Below are 22,401 nucleotides of genomic sequence, written 5' to 3'. Positions count from 1 at the left end.
CACAACTTATTTAATGTAAGAATATGCAATTCCACTTCTTCACAAAACCTTGAAATTATACTGGACAGAATAAAATTTTGGCCATTTTTGGGTGGTATTATCACAAGGACTAAGTGTACATTTATTTCTTTGATTCACTTTTAAATTATAATTCTACACCTTAAGTTCAAAATAAAAAACTATAGCGGCTTTTTCTTTATAATTGATTAATCCACTTGTGTGTGTGTGTGTGTGTGTATGTGCACATTGTGTGTGTGTGTGTCTGTGTGTGTGTGTGTCTGTAGATGTGAAGTGAGGTTTAAAATAACAGCTCTAAATCATAGAGTATTAAACTCAATTATGACATCCATTTTTAGCATATGCCTGAAAAGCGTTCCTTTCATTTTACTTTTTTTTTTAATTTTATTTTTAAAGTTAAAGAGAAATTAAAAAAATATTTGCGGGTTTAGTAACTCCTTTCCCCTGGTCCAGTTGTGAGCATGTTTTTCCCTATCCATTCTGTGTTTCTCATTGTGAAGGCTTCTTTCAAATGTTAATAAATTGGCTCCAGGAAGGTACTAATTTACCATCCCATCAGCAGTGTAGGAGTGTGTTCATTTTACAGTGTTAACTATATGCTGTATTATCTTGTTTTTTTCCCCTTTGTCAGCACAATGGATGCAATGCAGTATATCTTATTGTTTACCTGTCGAAAAGTAACTATTCAAATTGAAAAATATTTGTACATTGGCATCTAACAAAATGATGGAATGACCCGTGGGCCCCCTCTACAATTTAAATTAACATTAAAATTGCTCCTAAGCTACACCTTTGTTAGTGCCTTGTAGTTGCCTGTGGGAGGGCAGATCATCCCCAAATCCAAAATTTTGTTCAGATATTGAGATAGATGATACCACTCAAGTACCAAGAGGTATAAAGAGATTGATTACTGTTATTATTAGGTTCTCTTATCACAGCAAGCAGTCTTATACAGATGTACAAAAATGGCTTATTTGAACAAGCAGAGATAAATAACTTGGAGTTCTGTAGTGGCTGAGGGGTGACTTCTGGTTTAAAGTTCCCACCCATAGTCCTGGATTTTGTGTGGTTTGAACTTTTCACCAGAGCTAATGGGGGGAGGGGCAGTGGATTTTAAATGGACTTGCTAAGGTTTGGGGCAAGTGATACATAAGGAAGTTTTGGGCTTGCAAGATGTCAGCAGTCACACATCAAAAATGAAATTGGCCTCTTTATTACAGTTAAAAATAAAGAAAATGAAATAACAAGTGCTAGAAATAGAGAAGGAATTCAAAACCAAAGAGGAAAGAACATACTGACATCCCGATAAGAGCATGGGTTTGTAAACCACAGAATCTGATTGAATGAGACCATGGGATGACTTTATCTCCTTAACTAAAAAGAATGGGAGTGACATTCCTGAAACTTTGAGGTACTGCCCCACAATTTAAAAAGACATTAGCATACACTTATGGTTAATTAATCCATGACAAAGGAAGCAAGGATATACGATGGAAAAGAGCCCCTTCAATAAGTGGTGCTAGGAAAATTGGACAGCTACATGTAAAAGAATGAAATTAGAGCATTCTCTAGAGCCATATACAAAAATAAGCTCAGAATGGATAAAAGACTTAAATGTAAGGCCAGAAACCATAAAACTAGAAGAAAACATAGGCAGAATGCCCACTGACATAAATTGTAGCACGATTTTTTTATCTGTCTCCTAAAGCAAAGGAAATAAAAGCAAAAATATAAACAAATGTGACAAAATTAAACTTAAAAGCTTTTGCACAGCAAAGGAAACCATTGATAAGATGAAAAGACAACTTACTGAATGGGAGCAAATATTTACAAGGAGAAAATATTTACAAATGATATGACCAATAAGGGGTTAATATCCAAAACATATAAACAGTTCATATAACTCAACATCAAAAAACAAACAACTTGGTTTAAAAATGGGCAGAAGTGGGCTTCCCTGGTTGCACAGTGGTTAAGAATCTGCCTGCCAATGCAGGGGACATGGGTTCAAGCCCTGGTCAAGGATGATCCCACATGCCACAGAGCAACTAAGCCCATGCGCCACAACTACTGAGGCTGTGCTCTAGAGCCCATGAGCCACAACTACTGAGCCCATGTGCCACAACTGCTGTAGCCCATGTGCCTAGAGCCTGTGCTTTGCAACAAGAGAAGCCACTGCAATGAGAAGCCCGCACACCACAACGAAGAGTAGCCCCTGCTCTCTGCAACTAGAGAAAGCCTGCGTGCAGCAACAAAGACCCAACACAAAGACCCAATAAATAAATTAATTTAAAAAAAAACCATTTAAAAAAATGGGCAGACGACCTTAATAGACATTTTTTTCCAGAGGAAAAGCAGATGGCCAACAGGGACATGAAGAGACGCTCAACATTGCTAATCATCAGGGAAATGAAAATCAAACCCACAATGAGATATCACCTCACACCTGTCAGAATGATTACCATCAAAAAGAACACAAATAATGAATGTTCGTGAGGATGTGGAGAAAAGGGAATCCTCATACACTGTTGACGGGAATGTAGATTGGTAAAGGCACTGTGGAAAACAGTATGCAGTTTTCTCAAGAAAACCAAAAATAGAACTACTGTATAACCCAGCAATTCCACCCCTGGGTATATGTTTAAAAAAAACTGAAAATACTAATTTGAAAAGATGCATGCACCCTAATGTTCATGACTGCATTGTTTACAATAGTCAAGATATGGAAGCAACTTAAGTGTTCATCAACAAATGAATGGATAAAGAAGACATGGTGTGTATATGAACATTGAAATACTACTCAGACATTAAAAAAGAATGAAATTTTGCCATTCGCAGCAACATGGAAGGACTGGGAGAGTATTATGCAAATTAAATAAGTCAGACAAAGACAGATACTGTATGATATCACTTATATGTGGGATCTAAAAAATACAACAAACTAGTGAATATAACAAAGAAGAACCAGACTCACAGATATAGAAAACAAACCAGTGGTTACCAGTGGGGTGAGAGAAGAGGGGGGAGCAATATAGGGATAAGGGATTAAGAGATACAAACTATTAGGTATAAAATAAGCTATAAGGATATATTGTACAACACAAGGAATATAGCTAATATTTTATAATAATTATAAGTGGAGTATAACCTTTAAAAATTATATCAGTATATTGTACACCTGCAACCTATGTAAAATTGTACATCAACTATACTTCAATAAAAAGTTAGTCTGTTGAGACAGGAAAAATAAATAAATTAGCATAGGAAGCTACATCCTCAACCCACCTTTAGCTAGAGGGATAACAATAATGTTTGTCACCTGCCTGTGACATTGTTTTTTTTTTTTTTTAAGCTCTTTATTGGAATATAATTGCTTTACACTGTTGTGCCAGTTTTTGCTGTACAAAAAAGTGAATCAGCTGTATTTATACATATAGCCGCATATCCTCTCCCTCCTGTGACTCCCTCCCACCCTCCCTATTCCACCCTTGTAAGTCATCACCCATCATCGAGTTGATCTCCCTGTGTTATGCAGCAGCTTCCCACTAGCTAGCTATTTTAAATTTGGTAGTGTATATATGTAAATGCTGCGCTCTCACTTTATCCCAGCTTCCCCTTTTCCCCCCTCCCTGTGTCCTCAAGTCCATTCTCTACATCTGCATCTTTATTCTTGCCCTGTCACTGGGTTCATCAGTACCATTTTTTTAGATTCCATATATATGAGTTAGCATATGGTATTTATTTTTCTGGTTTACTTCTCTCTGTGTGACAGATTCTAGGTCCATCCACCTCACTACAAATACCTCAATTTCATTCCTTTTTATGGCTGAATAATATTCCCTTGTATATATGTGCCACATCTTTATCCATTCATCTGTTGATGGGCATTTAGGTTGCTTTCATTGCAGCACTATTTACAATAGCCAGGACATGTAACATTGAGTTTTAAAAATTTACTCCTTGGAGAGAAATTAAAGCCTTAAATCTGAAACAAAATATGAATTTTACAGTCAGAGTTCAGAATTTATACCATAAAGACAGTGCTGTAATAGACAAAGATTTACTATAAAAACTGATACAGGAATTGTGAGGTTTCTTGGACTCTGACAGAAGCAAGCAAAATACCATCCTGTAGAAACACATCTAAAACTGAAAAATGATTAAACTATAAGTGAATAAAATGATAAAATGATTTAAAACAATATCAAGAAATAAGCCTACAAAAAAGCAAGAACAAAACCCCAAATAATTAGCATTCATAGAAGAATTTAAAATGAATATAATACTAGCATGCTTAAAATTATAAAAAGATTAAAAAAATAGAACCTCAAAGAAATCAGTTTAATGAAAAGGGCAGTTATTTTAAAAGAGACAATATAAAACAAATAGATTTGTTGAAATTAAAAATATAATTAGTGGTCATGTTAAATGTGGCAAGATCAAACCTCTCTGATAAAGATAAAATACATTGACCTCTATAGGAGATTTGCTGAGACTAGTTTCCTGCTATGAAATACATTATTTTTGAGATTTCTTTTTTTATTGACCATTTTGGATATTTATTAATGAAGATCAACCATCCAAAGATCAGTCCTCAATGTGCATTTCCATGATTTTAAGAGTTGGTCCTTCCATGTCCTGATTACCATCTTTTTCCCCCTTTTATTATTACTTTATTAATAAATTTAATAACAGCTCTGTCTTCTCTCTTCCCCCCAGAGCAACTAAAACCAACTAAAAGGGGGTGTGGCCTGGGGGCCCAGAGGGCACTAGGAATCATAATCCTCCTCATCCTCTGTGTCAGATGCTGAGGGTCCTAGAGGGTGGTGGGGGCAGAGGCACAGTTGAGGGGTGAAGGGCATGAAAAGTGTCGGGTGACTCTGAAAGTGGGCAGGGTGGTGGCTGGCCTGGGGTGGGGCCTGTGGAGTCTCCTCATCAGTATCTGTATCCTCAGACTCATCATCCTGTGAAAAAACAGTATTAGAATAATATCAAGAAGCAACTCACCAAATGTGACATACAGGAGTGAAGTTGAGCTATAGGAACCTATTTTATACCTTCTTTAAATAGGGCTGAATTCCCACTTCTTTAAGGTAATGTAAAATGTGAGGATATTTCCTGAAAAAAGTTTATACCAATTTAGTTTTCAATGAACATTTTATGAAAATATCCATACACCTTCCCTCATTTTACAAAATCTGGTTCAATGCTTCATCCTATTACATTTCTTTGTAATTTCCTTTTATTATGGTAATGTATTACTATCACATGTTACTTTATTTTTAAAGTTTTATTTAGTTCATTACAAATGAGCATAAACATGTTTACATGGTTATTGCCTGAAACATACTGGAGGCTCAGCAGTTGTATGCTGGATAGATGAGTTGATTGCTGGACTGGGAAAAAAGTGGATGTATGGATAATTACTTATTTTATCTCACTTTTAAAAATTGTCTGCTCAAATACCTTTATTTCTGTATTTAGATTTTTTAAGTTAATTTTAAAAGTGACTTAGATATGAATGAATTTGCATGCTTTTTATTGTTTAAATTTATACTGTATGTATTTTTAAACATTTACTTGTCAAATTTAATCTCTTTATTTATGCTTACTTTGTTTTTATTCTTGAGGTGTCCAGCTTTCTCTAAGACTGGTTATAACCTAAAATATTTTTGTTCTTTAACTTTTTTCATATTTAAATAATTAACATACCTCAATTCACATTATTAATAAATCAGGTTTCTTAGGGTTTGGGTCATAGTTGAAAATGAAAGTTAAATAAACTTTCTATTATTTACAGGTTTGAATAAGCACTTTAGCTTATATGTCAATCTTTTTGAAATTCCTAGCCTATTATCAGAGGAATTACTTTATTTTTCCCATGTCCTAAATTAATTTATTTTATTAAGTAATGCATGAAAGTTTCAGAATTCCAAAGGACAGACAGCAAACAAGATTTTTTAAAATTTCTTTTAAAAAGAAAAGTAATTTTAAAAGTTAGATAATACCCTCATTAATTTTTCAGGCCTCTTTTGGTGAATTTTCTCTTTCTCTCAGGATCTGAAAAGTAAAGACTACTCTGTCTTAGGAGGGACAGATGGAGAGAAGTTCACCAAAAGATAAGCTCCCAGAATACTGTTTTTTTTTTTTTCCAGGGTGAAAATGACATGGCCATTGCCTCAGTAAGCAAGATGTTGACAACAATAATATTCAACTCAAATTTCTCATTTGGGGTATGAGTATAATGCTTCCTCAATGCTCCAGTAAGATTTTTATTTTTATAAAATCTATGAGTAATCCCTAAAATTGTAAAGCAAGGCTGAATCATCTCTCAGAATGCTCCTATAATAACTGGAATATTGAAGAATCTTTTTTTCTGGGGCTGTGACAAACACAAACATCATAACTCCCATGACTCCAGACTAGCTTCATTTCACACCAAATAAACACCAATTTTATTTTTAAAAAAATCTCCAGCTAACTTCTGAGCTGTTGAAGTAAATACTCACTTGGTGACTGGAAGCTGAAATTTTCCTATTTAGGCTGCATATTTTACATGTGCCTTTGTAGAAATTTTCAACTTATATAACCATTGCCTTTCTGTGTGTATGTGGAAGATTCTGATAATGGCAATTATTAAAGGTGTTCTTACATGACAAAAGAAGGGGTATCACCTTGTCATCAGCATATTCCATATCTGTATAACCCAAATAAAGTTGCAGATTACTACTTTTACTATGTAAATGCAAATACCTGTAGATTTATTTTAAAAATATGGTTGAATTCTTTTTCTCCACTAGTGACAAGAAACAAACTGGATAGTTTTTCATTTTTTTTCTTAGTATCTCGGATCTTTGTCCTTTAATTTATTTCTTGCTGAGTCATTTGTGCTCCTGATAGTAATATATCCATCCTCTTGCATGGGTCATTGATGGATAAAATAGAGCATTAGATGCAGACACTATGAGTGTATAGTAAAACAAACAAACAAAAAAAGCAAAAAACTGGATTTGGAGTCATAAAATATTTTAACATTCCTTTCAAGCTAACCCTCTCTCTTCCCCACTTAGATAAACTAGATGATTTCATTTACCCCATAGGATTTTAAATGATATACCTTTAAGGCCTGTGGCCAGCTACCTGACACAGAGTAGAAACTTAGTGATTGTCAGTTTTTATTTCTTCACTTTCCTCATATATCTTAAATGGAATTTATTATCTCAGTAATTAATGGTACATAAATTGTCCAATTTCTTACAGAGAAATGAATTGTCGTTTAAAATGTAGTAGAAAACATACTACTAAGTCTATTGGAAGTCAGTTATGAGTAAAAATAAACATTAAATGTTCAGAAAATATCTGCAATAGGGATTGTGGTACAATATTTGATAATATTCTGTTGTTCATTGCCTACATTCAATTTATTACTAATATTGTGGGTTTATGTTTACTTTATCACTAATATTTGCCCCTTAAAATTTAATTCCACTGCTCCCAAAGTAGATTGTCCATCATTATCTCAATTCGTTTTGATTTTAACTTCTGAATTGATATTCTTGAATATAGCACCTATTTCAATCTAATTTGAACTGCCATATAATATTTCTAATGCATTTTTATAATGCAATGTGTACCCCTTAACTTAACTACCACATCCATTCCAAATTACTTTGCTTAATAGTAAAGCCTTTGAAGTATATTAGTATTAGCTAGCAAACCCTTGTCCCACAGTCCCTGACAGTATTTTTTAATCTCAAAGAAAGTTTGTTTTCTGAATAAAGACAATTTCTATGTCTGGAAATTTATGCTTATTAGTTTTCTCATGCAGAAATTTCTTTGGCATTCTAAATTATTTACATAATTTGTTCTGGAATATTTAATTTTCTTTATATTTCTATCATATTTTTTATTAGTCTCATAAAACTAATATGCTATATTCACTTGTTCAAACTTAAGAGTATCTTAACTTTACTTTTGTATACCACAATGTATCTAAAAAAGGAATAGGCATTTCATGGATACATATTGAATTTATGAATTGCTATCTAAGAATAAATAAATAAAATGACCATTTGAGTCATGAATAAGCAAAAACAATAATATAAGATTATTCAAAATAATTTTCAGTAACGATACTTTGAAAAAGAAGTGCTAAGGTCTATAATAGATAAAGTAGACAGCACACAAGAATAGATGGACAATGTAAGCAGATAGATGGAAATCCTAGCAAAGGACCAAAAGGAAATGTTAGAGATAAAAAACAGTGACAGAAGTATAGAATGCCTTTGATGGTACACTTGAAACTGCTCATTAATGCACTGAACACAGCTGAGGAAAGAATCTCTAAACTAGAGGATCTATCAAAGAATCTTCAAAATCAAAAGGAAAGAAAACATGCTGAAAAATTAAAAAAAAACAAAAACATTATCCAAGCTTGTGGGATAACTACAGAAGCTGTAACATAATGAGAATGAGAATGCCAGAAAAAGAACATAATGAAATAATAATGACTGATAATTTCCCCAAATCAATGTCAATCCCACACCACAGATATAGGAAGCTGAGAGCACATCAAACAGGATAAATGCCAAGAAGTTACACCTAGATGTATCATTTCCAAATACAGAAAACTGGAGATAAAGAAAAAAATCTAGAAAGAAGACAGAGGGAGAAAACATCTTTCCTATTGAAGAAAAAAGATAAGAATTACATCCAACTTCTTCCCAGAAACCATGCAAGCAAGAAGACAGTGCAGTGAAATATTTAAAGTGTTGAGAGAATAAAATACCAACCTATAAAGAATAATGTACACTGTGAAATTACCCTTCAAAAATGAAAAAAAGAAATAAAGACTTTCTCAGGTGAACAAAAAGTGGAATTTGTTGCCAGTAGACCTGCCTTGCAAGAAGTGTTAAATGAAGTCTTTTAGTAAGAAGGAAAATAATATAGGTCAGAAACTAGGATCTACATAATTATGGGAAAGAATCAAAGAAGTAAGTAAAAGTAAAATGAAAACTTTTCTTTTTATTCTTGATCTAACAGATAACAGTTTGTTCAAAATAACAATGTATTAGATTGTGTATGTTTATGTATAAAGGTATCTATATATCATATATATACTTATGTATTATATATACCTAAATGTACATATGCATACTTATATATTATATATATCAATATTTATATATGCTTAAATGTAAGTGAAATGAATGACAGCAATGACACAAGGGACTGGATGGAGGAATTATGATAATTTTGTTATTAAAATATACCCACACTACCTGTGAAGTGATATAGCATTATTGTGTTAGCCAAAAGTTTCAATCCTTTTTTTCTGTGAGGTGGCTCTAGTAGCACTTAGTTGTTTTTAACTTCATTCAAAACAATTTTGTTAGATTGTATTGTGATCAGCATTCATTAAAAAAAAAACTTACCAAAATTGGTGAATTTTTATGTAACCATTTTAATATTGAAGATGGAAGAGGAAAAGCAACATTTTTGGCATATTATGCTTTATTACTTCAAGAAAGGTAAAAATGCAATGGAAATGCAAAAAAAAGATTTGTGCAGTGTGTGGAGAAGGTGCTGCAACTGACTGAACATGTCAAAAGTGGTTACAAAGTTTTGTGCTGGGGATTTCTCACTGGATGATGCTCCACGGTCAGGTGGACCAGTTGAAGTTGATAGCAACCAAATTGAGACATTAATTGAGAACAATCAATGTTATACCATGCAGGAGATAGCCAAAATACTCAAAATAACCAAATCAAATGTTGAAAACCATTTGTACCATCTTGGTTATGTTCATCTCTTTGATGTTTGGATTCAACATAAATTAAGCAAAAAAAACCTTCTTTGACCATATTTCCACATGCGATTTTCTGCTTAAGCATAGTGAAAATATTTCATTTTTAAAACAAATTGTGATAGGCAGTGAAAAGTGGATACTGTACAAAAATGTGGAACGGAAGAGATCATGGGGCAAATGAAATGAACCACCACCAACCACACCAAAGGCTGGTCTGCATCCAAAGAAGGTGATGTTGTGTATATGGTGGGATTGGAAGGGAGTCCTCTATTATGAGCTCCTTCCGGGAAACCAAACAATTAATTCCACCAAGTACTTCTCCCAGTTAGACCAACTGAAAGCACTCAGTGAAAAGCATCTGGAACTAGTTAATAGAAAACACATGATCTTCCATGAAGCTAATGCAAGACTGCATGTTTTTTGATGACCAGGCAAAAATTGCTACACCTTGGCTGGGAGGTTCAGATTCATCTGGCATATTCATCAGACATTGCACCTTCAGATGTCCATTTATTTCTGTCTTTAAAAAATTCCCTTAAGGGAAAAATTTCCATTCCCTGGAAGACTGTAAAAGGCATCTGGAACAGTTCTTTGCCCAAAAAGATAAAAAGTTTTAGGAAGATGGAATTATGAAGTTGCCTGAAGGATAGCAGAAGATAGTGGAATGAAACAGTGAATACACCATTCAATAAAGTTCTTGGTGAAAATGAAAAATGTATCTATTATTTTTACTTAAAAACCAAAGGAATAGGACTTCCCTGGTGGTACAAGGGTTAAGAATCTGCCTGCCAATTCAGGGGACATGGGTTCAAGCCCTAGTCTAGGAAGATGCCACATGCCATGGAGAACTAAGCCCATGTGCCACAACTGGTGAGCCTGCGCTCTGGAGCCCACGAGCCACAACTACTGAGCCTGAGTGCCACAGCTAATGAAGCCTGTATGCCTAGATCCTGTGCTCCACAACAAGAGAAGCCACTGCAATGAGAAGCCTATGCACCACAACAAAGAGTAGCCCCTACTCGCCACAACTAGAAAAAGCCCACATACAGGGAGGAAGACCCAACACAGAAAATATAAATAAATAAATACATAAATAAATTTTTAAAAGAAAATAAAAACTGAAGGAACTTTTTGGCCAATCCTATATTTGAAAGTAGACTTAGATTAATTATATATGTGTATTACAAACTCTTGGGATACCACTACGTAAAGTAAAAAAGAAGTGTAACTGGTATTCTAAGAAGGGAGAGAAAATGGTTTACGTAAAATGCTCAGTTAATACCACAAAAGGCAGAAAAAGATTGGAAGATAAAAAGAAGAGTGGAAGAGTGCAAGAGCAACAAATAGAAAGCAATAATCAATATGATAAACATTAATCCAACTATATCAAAAACTTTGAATGTCAATGGTCTAAATGAATCAATTAAAAGGACAAAGATTGCAAAAATATATCAAAAAATAAGACCTAACCACATTTTGTAGATAAAAAATCCACTTTACATGTAAAGACATATAGATTAAAGGAAAATGGATGGATATAAATATAATATACTAACAATAATCAAAGAAAACAGGAGTAGCCATATTAATATCACTCAGAGCAGACTTCAAAGCACAGAAAGTTATCAAAGATAAAGGAGAGCTTTACATGATGATAAAGGGGTCAATTCTTCAAGAAGACATAACAATCCTTAACGTGTATGGATCTAACAAAAGAGTGTCAGATTATATGAAGCAAAAACTAATAGTATTACAAAGAGAAATAGAAGAATCCACTATCATAATTGGAGACTTTAACATCCCTCTATTCGAAAAGAAAAGATCGAGAAATGGACAGATAATCAGTAAGGACAGTTTAACTCAAAAAAGCTGTCAGTCAACTAAATATAATTGACATCTATAGACTTCTCCATCCAACAGGAGAACACACATTCTTCTCAAGCTCACATGGAGCTCTCTATTCACCAAAATAGACCACATTGGTGGTCTATAAACACACCTCAACAAATTAAAAAAAAAAGGAAATCATACAATGTCTGCTCTCAGACCACAAAGGAATTAAACTAAAAATCACTAACAGAAAGAAAATTGAAAATCCCAAAATATGAGGAAATTAAACAACACATTTGTAAATAACATCTGGGTCAAAGAAGGACCTCAAAAACAAATTCTGAAAATTTGAACTAGATTAAAATGGAAACCAAACAATATTTGAGGAGATTCTACAAAAGCAGTACTTAGAGGGAAGTTTATAACATTGAATACATATACTAGAAAAGAACAAAGATCTAATCAATGATCTAATTTTCCACCTTAAGAAACTAGATAAAGAAGAGAAATTAAATCCAAAGTAAGCAGAGGAAAAGAAATAACATAAATTAGAGCAGAAACCAATGAAAATGAAAACAGTAAAATAGAGAAAAATCAATGTAACCAAAAGACATTTCTTTGACCAATAAAATAAATAAGCCTCTACCATGCTAACTAAGAGAAAGAGAGGGAACACAAATTTCTAATATCAGAAATCAATGAGTAGACCTCACTATAGATCCTATGGACATTAAAAATATACCTAAGGAATATATGAACAACTTTGCTAACCTAGTGAAATGAACCAATTCCCTGAAAGATGCTTTCTGCCAAAACTCATAAAGAATAAATGGATGCCCCCAAAAAATAAAAAATAAAATAAAATAAAATAAAGAAAGAAAGAAAAAAAAAAGAATAAATGGATGATCTGAATAGGTCTGTATCATCAGAGAAATTGAATCAAGAATTAATAACCTTTCAAAACAGAAAACACCAGGCCAGGTGAGTTCACTGATGAATACTACCAAACATTGAAGGAAGAAATTATGCCATTTTGTACAATCTCTTTAGAGGATAGAAGCAGAGAAAATAATTTGTAACTCATTCTATGAGGCCAGCATTACCCCGATACCAAAACCAGGCAAAGATATTACAAGAAAAGAAAGTTAGAGACCAATATTTCTCATGAAGATATATGCAGATGTCCTCAACAAAGTATAAGCAAATATAATCCAACAATATATATAAAGAACTGTACACTACAAACACATGGGGTTTTTCCCAAGTGTGGAAGGCTGATTCAACATTCAAAAATCAATTATGTACTTCATATTAGTAACAGGCTAAAAAAAAGAAAAATTACATATATCAATAGATGCAAAAAAATCTTTTGACAAAACCAACACTCATTCACAATAAAAATTCTCAGTAAACTAGGACTTGAGGAGAACTGCCTCAACCTGACAGAAATAAATCTGCAAAAAAATCTACAGCTCATAACATACTTAATTATGAGAAACTCAAAGCTTTCCCACTAAGATCAGGTACAAAGAAAGGATGTTCCTCTCAGCACTTCTTTTCAGCATCATATTGGAAGTACTAACAATGTGATGAGACAAGTAGAGGAAATATAGATTGGGAAGGAAGAAATAAAACTGTCTTTATTTATAGATAACATGATCATCTGCATAGAAAATTCAAAAAATTGACAATAAAACTCATGACAATAGTAAGCAATTATAGTAAGGTTGTAGGATATAAGGTTAATATACAAAAGGCAATCACTTTCCTATATACCAGCAATGAACAAGTGGAATTTGAAATTTAAAACACAATGCTATTTACATTACTAGCCCCAAAATGAAATATGTAAACTTCCAAAGAAATATGTAAAAGATCTATATGAGGAAAACTGAAACTCTGATGAGTGAAATCAAAGAGGATTTAAATAAATGGAGAGATGTCCTAAGCTCATGGATAGAAAAACTCAATGCTTTTGCTTTCACAAAAGACCTACATTAGTACACCTAGTCACCTCTTATCTACAGTTTTGCTTCCCACAGTTTGAGTTACCCAGGCAACTGCAGTCAGAAAATATTAAATGAAAAGTTCCAGAAATAAACAATTCATAAGTTTTAAATTGTACCCCATTCTGAGTAGCATGATGAAATCACATGCCTACCCACTCTGTCCTGTCCAGGACATGAATCATCCCTTTGTCCAGCATATCCACATTGTATATACTATATATACTATCCATCTGTAAGTATAGGATATATATATATATTTACAGAGAGAGAGAGAGAGTGCTTTTGATACCATCCATAGTTTCAGGCATCCACTAGGGGTCTTGGAACATATCCCCCAGGGATAAGAGGGAATTACTATACCTGTTGCTTGCCAACTGAAAGAAATCCAAAGAGGATTCTCACTTTTACAGAAAAAATTATTGCCTTGTTTATGTAGGTCTTTCTTAAGTGGAAAGTGACAGAAGGCAAATATTTGGAAAGTAGTGAATATTCTTTGCTTTATGCCTTTTTTGGCTTATGAAAGGTTTCATAGGAACATTTTACCTTTGGATAGTGGGGAAAACCTGTATAGGCAATAAAATAGTCACACAGGATCTCAGAAATATTGCCTTCTTCTTGGTTCTGAAGTTCAGAAAAATCACAGGATGGTGTCTTTACATTATCTAAATTAAATAGATTTTTCTTTGTTGTAATTTTGTTTATTTTGTGAGTGACTGGCATATTTATTTTTAAAAGATTTTTTATTATTTTTTAAATATTCTGCTTAGTTTACTTTAGATATACCTTAGGATTAATGTGTGGAAGTATATATTGATATGCATAATATAATTTTATCATATTAATGCACTATTTTTATTAAGTTTTACAATTATGGGCCTTAATAGACCAAAAACTAAAATATTCTTCTGCCAAGATCATGTGAAGATGAAAAGAAGTAGAACAACTCCGTTTAGGAATTAAATACTGTGGTTTTCTCGGAGCATCAAATTTCCTCATTATCATACTGGGCATTTTTCAACTTCATTTTTTATTATTCATACATATCAAAGTATATTATTTAATATGCATCATATATGAATCATTTCAGTTTTTTTCATGTCACCTTTCCAACCACTTAAAATGTAATTTTCTGAAGTTTTAGGCATATATAGGTATATGTTTATATATTTGTAAATATATGTGTATCTGCTTCCATACGTGTTCATATTTTATTTTATGTAAATTTTTTATAAAATATGAACTTATTTAACAAATGAAGTTTGAGAAAGCATGGTCTTCTCCAACATAAATTATTCTGTAACAGATCTTTGAAACTATTACATATTGCCAAAGCAATAATACCACTAATACAATGAGGCTGTAAATCTGGGCCAAGATGATCAGACACGAATATATTTTACAAGCCATTGAAGCAAATTCAGAATGTCAACTGTGTTTCCTAATTTTTCTCTCTCTTCTTATTTGTCTTTTGTTTTTTTTCACTCTGTGCAAACTGTAAAATATATCTTGGCCTCTTTTCCTGTCATGTATTATAGCTACATAATCGGACAAGAGCATTTGTTTAGAAAATCCATAATATATCTCCAACATATTATAGAATCTTAAAAGTTTGAAACAAAAAATCTTCAATTCTTCATTTTTACTGGTTCTGTGGCTTGTTTACTATTTAAATTAAAACGTATATCATGTAATGAAAAGAAGTTGTTTCTATATTTAGGTGTTTAAAAACTTTAAAGATCTTAATCACACTTGTTATAAAGAACTCACATACATACTAGAGAGTAATGTTATTTTGAAAAGATGAAGCATTACCTTGTGATATAATACAAATTACATAGGTATTTATAAAATATCGGTTTATATATTATGTTTAAATAAGTATAAGTAATATTCTCCCTCTAGCTTACCCATTACAAATGTTCCAGTTAATATTATGTTAAGAATCATAAAAGTATTCCATAAACTCAAAGAGATATTAGAAAAGTTAGTTATGTCACCACTAACATTACATTAAATGTGTTCAGTATTATGATAATTTTTAAAGAAATAGTGCTAATTTACATGCAAGAATAGCTATTGGAATTCCTTTGGTCCACTAGTCTTCACATATCCAATACTACTTTTTGAAAGAAGACAAAAATTGTCATTTCTGATGTCTCTTCTTGTTTATGCTTGAATTATTGAATGTTCTAAATATTGACTTCTTCAGTAAGTAGAAAAATCCATTTTTACTTCAAGTCATATATATTTTACTTTACTCTTGCACAATCAATAATAAGGCAGTTTATCACTAGCTCTTAATGTACAAATTAACATTCAGTAATTTGTAGGAGAATTTAGGATAACATCCAAAATACAAAATGACCTTGAATTTTCACATGTGATGTTGCAACAGAACAGTTGCATTATTCTAAAGAAGTTGTATTTATATTTCTTTAATAAATAGGGAAACATATACTCAGACTTCATACCCCAAGTGACACAGCAGATAATTATCAATTATTAAACTCAGTACCTTCCATATAATTTGATCTTGGTTTAAAACTGTGGTATCACAAAGCACATAAGGTTTTGTAATATGCTTTCCCATTTTCATTTAACTAATCTCATTTTTCTGCTTAAGATGTCTTTGTAGTACTAATTAGTCTTTTCCCCAGATATTTTTTCTCACTGTTTAGGTATTAATGTTTGGTTTTAATTAGGCACTTGAGTTCATAAATGCTTTCATGATTATCAGGAAATAAAGTTCTTAAGTAAATTGTCTGTAAGAAGAGTCTCAGCCATGGGAGCAAATTCAACAAACTTTGAGTGATATGTTCAGGGTAGCAAGTATAAGCAAATACAAATAGCAAGTACTGTTCTCAGTTGTACAATGTGTTAACATACAGAATTTGACTAAAATCTTCCTGAAAGGAAGGTCTATTGGGGAATTTGTTTATGTGTTAAGAGACTTGACTTAAGATACCTATGAACAGAATGTGTGTGTGTGTGTGTGTGTGTATGTGTGTGGGGTGTGTGAGTGTGTGTGTTTAACTTAAAACATGCAGACAGAATCTAAACAGCCTTTCCCTATGTGTATTTGCAGTAATAAAGGCACAGAATACACTAAAATCAAGAACAGGATTTTCATCAACAATATGTTGATGTGATGCTATACATAGTTATTTGTGAAAATAGCAATTCAGAAGAGTCTTTAGTCTTCAAGTGAAGAGGTCTGGATATCAATTTGTATATACTTTAAAAAAGGTATGATATTCTAAGGATAAATGTATGATATTATATGGTAGTTTAAAGAGTTGAAGGACATTTATTGGGCTGCAGTATTTTGTTCATATTTCTTCCCAGGTTTTTGGAAGGCACTTCTTAAATTGATATGTGCTATAAATAGGAAATGTGGCAAAATATTCCTGGTGGATAGAAGCTTGATTTTTTTTTAATTTCCTTAATTATCTACATGACAGTTATCTGAACTGTGATCTAAAAAAGTTACTACCATATTTAAAGCCTGTACAGTAAACTCAGTTCTGTTAAGATTTTAACTGTCTTATTTCAAGTTACAGCAAAATTTTAAAAATAATGTTCTACCATTCAATTGCTGAATTCATTTTTTCTGTCAGAAAACAGATTAACATTTCCTATCTGAAACTGGCATAATAGTAAGGGTTATTGATTTATGGTTTAAAATAGAACAAGTTACAGTAAAGTTGATTCAGGTATGACATTTGCACTAGAAGAGTAAGTTGTAGATAAGCTAATCTCAATGGCATTATGTCCTATGTCTTTAGAAGAATTGCATGAACACCTCAATAAAATTAAGAATCAATGCACATTTAGTTAAGACTACAAATAATTTTTACATAATTTTTATCTGCTTTCTTAGAAATGTAATTAATGTTTATTTTTTTCTGCGGTAAATGTGAGAACAGAACTTGAATTGCTACCATATTTGTAGAAATGTGATATTGCTATCTGATCACAGTGGGAGTTTAATATATTTTGTTACAATTTTATAACATGCTATGAATGTTATTATTATTCATTAGTAGAGATAAACCTTGTTTTAGATTGTTTCCAGAAAACTAGTGTTTAAAGAAAATGATTGTATATTTATGTACATTATCATTATATTTCCAGATGTGCATCTATAAGAAAAGTAAATTTCTGCTAAAATTACTAGAAATTGCATTTATCATAGCTTCAAGGTACATTATACAACTTTCAATGAAGATTATAAGTATATACACATATAAATAATTTAACCATAAATACATAAATATTTCATATATATACATATAATACACACGTATGCAAAAATAATGCAATATTTTTGATATTCTAAAACATAAAAGTTTCTAAGGGAAATATTTTGGATTCCATAATGCTCTAAATTCTGAATAGGAAAGCTGAAATTAATATATTCTTTGTCTCTCAAAACAGTACAAACCAATACAAATGAAAATTTTTCTATGATTTTATAATGTCACATTTTATTTTTAAATACTTAAAATCTTCAGGACTTTGAATCTTATGTATCTGTCCTTTCCATAAGCAAGCCCTGCTACTGCCTTTCTAGGTCACTACCCATGTGGTCTCTGCTTTAGACATTTAGAAAAAAGTATGTAATGGTTTGAAAGGTGAAATGATCAAAGTTTCAATTTAAATATATTTTCATTTCAACAAAATTACCATATTTTTTCTTATATCTTTGGTCATGTGAAGTATATCTTGTCATGAAATAAAACAAGAAGAGAGAAAGAGAAACAATATCCATTTTGACAGCCAAAATTAAAGTTAAACTAACCAGTGGAAAATATTTACTGAGTAAAAGCTTTAAATTCCTTGAAATTCAAGTGCCACAAACCATGTAAGATCTCATAAAGTTATTTTAATAAAAGCATTTGCATGCTAACATTTAATATGCTAATTGTAAATAACTGTTACCTAATTATTAAAACACCAAGACTTCAGACTTTGAGCAGACTCTCAGCTAGTAATTTACTAAAAATGTCACAAATATTCTCTTGAATTTTCATAACTGTGCTCACATGCCCCATGCTACAAAAGAACACATTAGGAAAACAGAAATATCATTGTAAGAATTTAGGCTGATGCTCAAAAGTGACATATATAATGACAGTTCAGATAAATGTCTGTAAATATATATACATTAAAGCTTTTGTGGGCCATCTGGGAAGAAGGTTTGAAGAAATAAATGAGAACTCCAATTAATTAAGCACTTTTTATGTGACAGACCTTATACTAATAACTAGTTGTCCTCTACCCTCTCTGTACAATAGAGATACCTACAGATAATTCTCTTTGGAAAGGATACTGATAATCCAGGACTATGAAGATTTTGATTCATTTTTTTTCTCTATCTCTCTGGCAAAAGGTGATGTCTTTTCATCCTCACACTTAGCTTATAAGTGTGATATGCCTTGACTAAAGATGAATAAACTGAAGTTTAGAGAATAACTGTCTTATATGTAAGAAATACCAAGAAACATTAAAATTAGTATTTAAATTCATGTCTGATTAACTTTTCATACATGTGCTCTTTTCATTTTGATTTATGAGATGAACATAACTATGAAAATACTTGAAACCACAACCTCACAGATCAGACCCTATGGGGGTAATCACCTAAATATTCTCCCTCTATTTTGTGGTTCTCATTGTGAATGACTTAAGGATTTTCTAGTGGTAGTAATAGTCATCACCATTGTAGGTAAATACTAACATGTTTCTTCAATTATATTTTAAAGAAATAGAACCAATACTAGATTATTTACATAATAATGTGAATTTCTTCCACTTTTAATCAAGTATAATTTCTTTAGGAAGAGATAAATGGTGGCAATGTATTCATTTTACCAAAAATCTCAAGTAAACTGTAGCCTTTTATTTATATCACAGTTCCCAGTGAGTAACTATAACTGATAACATTGGGACAGTTATCTTTAATTGCAGTGATTGAACATCCTGAAAACATTTTGATTTCTTCAAAATTCAGTATGCCCATGGAGTGTGTAATAAATTAAAATTATTAATCAGTGCAGAACAAATGAAGATATACAGTCGAAGGAATGAACTTCCAATGCTAAAATTCTTATTTTCTCAAAATAGATTAATCAAATAGTATTTCTAAATTCTTAGCCCTAAAGTTTGAGGGTTTGATTAGCAAGTTTAAGTTTTAAATATTTCAAGGTGTTGACTGGAAAAAAAAAAAGCACAATGTGAGCATTGTGTGTTAAGTTTTATTTGGGCCAAAATAAGGACTATAGCCTGGGAGGCAGCATTTCCAATAGTGCTGAGAAACTGCTCCGAGGAGATGGGGGGAAGTTCAGTATATATGTGATTTTGCATGGGGGGTGGTGGCGGGGGTGGGCCATGCAATCGAGCACACTTTTTTTTGCGGAAGTCTGCTGCTATTCTCGTGAAGGTTTTGCTAGTCACAAGGAGCAGATGTCAGTATGAATGATTTTGGTGCTTCTCTAGATACGAGGAGATGCAAGAATTGGGCTCATAAAATCTTCTCCTGAAATACCTATCTGAAGGCCTGTTCTGCCAGTTTTTTCCCAGAGCATAGAGTACCTTATTCCTCACCTCCACTCTGAATTCTTTTCAGGGGGTGTTGAAGGTCAGTGGCTGCAGCGGCTCATGATTTAACCCTTGTAGAGGTAGATGGCAAATGCTAATTTTTAGTTTGCAGTGTTAAATTATAAACCAAAATAAATCTCGAATGGAATTAGGGGCATTTTGGGATAATGGATGACAATCTAAGAAGGACCATAAGAATTAGCCTATATGTTCTTGAAACATCAAATGAAAATAAAGACTTCCTTAGTTGATCCTATGACCGCTTTGCTCCTTTTAGTCTTCTAATGCTGTTTTTAAAATAATGCTGTTTTTTGTTTGTTTTTTAACTTAAAAAATCCTTTTATTTGAAATTCAATGTAAAAAAATATACAATCTTTAAACCATAAATTCATAGTTTTTTCTTTTTTGTTTAAATGATGCGATAGCTTTTGTTCTGTTCAAAGGCATCTGTGTCTTTGAATTACAGTAACTTCTCAGTAACTTCTTCACTGGTTGCCCTGTAACTAGAGTGTGAGAGTGAGTGACCACAAATGCACGTGTTATTTAACATCACATTAAAATACTCCATGTTAGCAAAGCCCCTTTCAAAGCCTTTTCATGTGTCCCTCATTAAGAAGCCACAGTGTCACAGTGCTACATTGTTCAGAGATGAAGACCAACCCATAGGAATTGAGAAAGTAAACTCTACACCCTGCCTCTTCCAGGCAACCGAAGAGGGAAGAGTTGGGGCAAAGGGGGTGCAACCAGGTGTTTTGGTTGTGTCACACTGAAGCAGATTGGATAAGAGAGGCCAGTTGTTTTTCAACTTCAAAGTGATGGAAAATTGAGGCAAAAACAATAAGTATTCCATAACATTCAAACAGAATTATGTCAAAACGTAGTATTTACTAACAGGTTACAGGACAATGCATAAATTATTTTTACTTTTGTGTCTTTTCAAATTTTCCTCAAAGTGCTTTGTTTGTTGGTTTTTAATCAGAAAACCACCTCTCAATTGCCAGCTATTAGAAAGAGAAAAGCAAAAGAACAGAGTGAGTACACGCACAGGTAGATCTGGGAGGTTGAACACAAAATGAAATCAAGGCTTGTTACGCAAGACAAAGAAGGAAAACTATGTCAGGTTTTAAGATCAGTCCTCCCTGCAAATGGCCGGATGTGAAGGACGCTTCACCTATGCTGGTTCTTCCTTAGTGCACTGACTGGTAGGCCAGATAAGGATAAGCATGCCGGGCTGCTTTTTACTCCAGGGCAGTCCTCATGAGGTAGCTGTTGTGGCATTTATGCGTTTCACCACGACTTCTTCATACTGTTTTTTTTGTCAGTAACCCTTCTGTTATGCTTTTACTTTCTTCAAATTTGGGCAACACAGCTGCAATGTAGCCTTTGGTGGATGGCTTCTCTTGAAAAATAGATGGCTTATGGGAATGTTTTCATTCACTTTCCTTCAACTGTCCTCTAACACAGATGCTTAAATTTCCCAGAGACTTTGTTCTGAAGTCTGCTACAGTTGGTACTGATTTGATAGGAAATGCTTTTAATTGTTTTTCCACTTTGAAGAACTGGATGCGATCCTGCCAATGTGATGATTCTAACATATTCAGTTAGAATGCTGTAGTATACAGTGGTCCTCACAGGGTTTTCCTTTGACAGCCACTCTGTACCAGTGAGTAAAGTAAGGATCCACAAGCCACAGCACCGCGGGATCCGCAGCCAAGGAGGCCACAGGGGTCTGGGGCTCTGTAGCCATGACAACCTCAGGTGCTGCAAACCCTGTTCTCCGGGACCTGGACTCTTCCTCCCGCTTGCCACGGAGAAGGGCGTCTTTCCGCCATGTAGACTGGGACACACTTTGTGTGCACGCACCCTCCTCTGCAAGCCCTGCAGACTCTGTCCACCCATGCCAATTGCTGAGCTTTGGGGTCTGAAGTCAAAGCAGGGGTTAAACACAATCTGTTTTTTGTTTGTATGTTGTTTTTTTCGGACTTTTCCATCTTCTACCTGTCCATCCCGTTTGATGAAAATTTTTTGATTTTAATGTCTCACCTTCTCTCCTCACTTTGCCCAAAGCCATCATGTATTATATCACTGTATTATAATGCAGTGATGTATTTTTATGAAGTACTTTTTTTTTTTTTT

The 22,401-nt window shown here is 33.0% G+C and overlaps 1 pseudogene; it reads right to left on the bottom strand.

Moving 5' to 3' along the window:
* Window positions 1-21,520: 21,520 nt before the first annotated feature.
* On the bottom strand, window positions 21,521-22,012 carry LOC130854553 (protein Abitram-like; annotated as a pseudogene).
* Window positions 22,013-22,401: the final 389 nt, after the last annotated feature.

This window comes from Hippopotamus amphibius, chromosome 5 (genome assembly GCF_030028045.1).
Source record: "Hippopotamus amphibius kiboko isolate mHipAmp2 chromosome 5, mHipAmp2.hap2, whole genome shotgun sequence".
NCBI classification, from domain to species: Eukaryota; Metazoa; Chordata; class Mammalia; order Artiodactyla; family Hippopotamidae; genus Hippopotamus; species Hippopotamus amphibius.
Note: the sequence above shows the minus strand (reverse complement) of the source record. Positions and strands in the feature narration are given on the sequence as shown.